The sequence below is a fragment of the Pantherophis guttatus genome, chromosome 10, assembly GCF_059756535.1.
Source record: "Pantherophis guttatus breed Tessera chromosome 10, ASM5975653v1, whole genome shotgun sequence".
Taxonomy (NCBI): domain Eukaryota; kingdom Metazoa; phylum Chordata; class Lepidosauria; order Squamata; family Colubridae; genus Pantherophis; species Pantherophis guttatus.
Genome location: NC_142072.1, coordinates 22,160,222 through 22,163,084, shown reverse-complemented (window position 1 = coordinate 22,163,084; position 2,863 = coordinate 22,160,222). Strand labels below are relative to the sequence as shown.

Sequence of the window (2,863 nt, the reverse complement as noted above, 5' to 3'; positions counted from 1 at the left end):
CTGTTCTTATAGATCTAAATGGATCAGGAACATAATTTGGAAGAGATTGATTCCTCAAATTTCCTCTATGTTAAGTTTCTGAGGAGAAACCTTAGAAACCTGAAAGAGAGCATTTAAAGCAGTGATTCCCAACGTGGGGTTCACGCCCCACAGGGGGGCAATTTGATTTTTAATGGGGGCAATTGGAACCAGTGGTGGGTTGCTCCTGGTTCGGTCCAGTTCTATAGAACCAGTAATAAAACCGGCAGGAGGCTCCGCCCACTCGCCATGACATCATCATGTGTAATCTGCACATGTGCAGAAGCATGCGTGTGTGCGCGAGCAAAGGAAGCGCACACGCGCACTCCCGTTGCGAACCAGTAGTAAAAATAACTGGAACCCACCCCTGATTGGAACCTTGTTTAAACCAAGTTAATGGCCTTTTAGGCTTCCTCCGTGTGAGTAGGAGTCACTTTTTGAATAGTAAGAATTATATGTCACAGGGGGGGGGGCATCAGGATTTTAGAGATGCTTAAGTGGGGCATGGTCAAAAAAAGGTTGGGAACCACTGATTTAAAGTAATGCTGGGTAATGACGATCAACCTTTGCTGATTAGAGCTTTTGTAAAATATATCCAGGGTTACTGGCTTTGTTTCTGTTGTATACCACACAGAGACTTGCTGGAGTGGAGCAACATACAAATAAATAAATGAAACCAACAGTAATATTTGATTAATTAAGAACACGTACAATTTAATGAGAAATATTGGCCGATTTTGCATAATCAAAACAGAAAATAGGGAAGCCTAGAAGAGACAGATGGGAAGAGAAACAAAAACCCAAGTAAACCCAAACTCTTCCCCCATTATTGGGCTTTTATGCTGAGATAGCAAGACAGAGAAGAGAGAAATGTTAAGCAGTGTGTGTGTGTGAGAGAGAGAGGGAGGGAGGGAGAGAGGGAGGGAGGGAGGGAGAGAGAGAGAGAGAGAGAGAGAGAGTTACATACAAATGCCTAACACTGTGCACCCATAGCAGGGCAAGGGTTAACACTATCCATCCCACCTAGCCTTTCCCTTGACCCCTCCTCACCTTGACTCCATCTCCCAGGTATATAAGGTATTGTCCAAGAGTCCAGCGCCATTCCAGATGTTCACCTGTAAGAGATAAGTAAGATGTAAATAAATTCCTGACGGGCCTTGATAGTACAGTGGTTTAGTGCACCCTGTTATTAACACAGCTGCCTGCAATTTCTGCTGGTTCAAATCTCTCCAAGGCTCAAGGTTGACTCAGCCTTCCATCCTTTCTAAGGGAGGTGAAATGAGGACCCAGTTTGTGGGGGCAATAAGCTGACTTTGTATAAAATATACAAAAGAATGAAGGCTATTGCTTAAAGCATTGTAAGCCGCCCTGAGTCTCCGGAGAAGGGCGGCATATAAATCAAATTAAAAAAAAAAAACTTTTTGAATCAAACTTATCCTGCGTTGGAGTTATTGGGCTAGATCCTCGGAAACACGCCAGAGAGAGGGGGGGGGGAGGGAGGGAGGGAGAGAGGGAGGGAGAGAGAGAGAGAGAGGGAGAGAGAGAGAGAGAGGGAGAGAGGGAGGGAGAGAGAGAGGGAGAGAGAGAGACTACCTGATGGCAAAGTTAATCTTGCATAATCATCACAAGGTGTCCCTTTTCCACAATCTGTTTTGTTAACAGCTTGTCATCCACTGCCTGCAAAGCGGCGTTATTGATTCCACAAATAACTCTCCTTTGAGAATGAGGTTGCTATGGATGACAACTCAATCTCCTTGGTTTTCCTCATTGGCTTTTTTTTCCCCTTGGGTTAATATTATTAGGCAAAACAAATATGAAAACTCTCCTGGGAGAGCCTGTTTTGGCTGGGCCGGCTTGTAGTTGTGGCTTTAGAGTCTGATGCCTTTATTTTGCTTCTAAAAGCAACTTTTTAATCCTTACGCAGCAGGGGTGAAATCCAGCAGGTTCTGACAGGTTCTGGAGAACCGGTAGCGGAAAATTTGAGTAGTTTGGAGAACCGGCAAATACCACCTCTGGCTGGCCCCAGAGTGGGCTGGGAATGGAGATTTTGCAATATCTTTTCCCCAGTAGGGGAGGGAGTGGAGATTTTGCAGTATCCTTCCCCTGCCATGCCCACAGAACTGATAGGGAAAAATTGTGAATTTCACCCCTGTTATGCAGCCTATAAAAGAAATTGCAACTTTCTGTATTTGGGTCAAGACTAATCCGCACAACATTCAAATGTAACATGTAATGATGTTGGTGGTGATCTTGACAACATTAAGATGTGTAGGTTTCAACTAAGAGCCAAGGTGGCGCAGTGGTTAGCGTGCTGTACTGCAGCTACTTCAGCTGACTGCTAGTTCAGCAGATCAGCGGATCAAATCTCACCGGCTCAAGGTTGACTCAGCCTTCCATCCTTCTGAGGTGGGTAAAATGAGGACTCAGATTGTTGGGGGCAATATGCTATTTAGTATACTGTTGATTGTTGTAAGCCGCCCAGAGTCCTCAGAGAGTGGGCGGCATAGAAATATGATTAATAAAAAATAAATAAATAAAATAAACTCCAGAATTCCCCAGCCAGTATGCTGCTTGTGGAATTTAGGTAGCTGAAGTCCACATATCTTAAAGTTGCTAAATTGGAAAAGCACTGATGTTGTTGTTGTTGCTGCTGATAATGAAATACCTAACATTTTCAAGGATTAAAGATTTAAAAAGAGGCAGCACAATGTAAAGAGTACAAGGGAATCCAAAAAGATGCCACTTGATTATGTCCCACTTGATTGGAAGACTTCTTTGGGCCAACAATTATCTCATAGGACTGGGGGGGGGGGAAATCCCATCTCCATTGTTTTGAGAAAAAGGA

General features: G+C 44.0%; 1 long non-coding RNA gene across 1 annotated transcript; it reads right to left on the bottom strand.

Moving 5' to 3' along the window:
- Positions 1 to 713: 713 nt before the first annotated feature.
- Positions 714 to 1,639, bottom strand: LOC132711771 (uncharacterized). Its single transcript, XR_009622505.1, has 3 exons — positions 1,612 to 1,639; positions 1,069 to 1,133; positions 714 to 860 (listed from the first exon to the last, which is right to left on the bottom strand). It is a non-coding gene; the product is annotated as an uncharacterized LOC132711771 (long non-coding RNA).
- Positions 1,640 to 2,863: the final 1,224 nt, after the last annotated feature.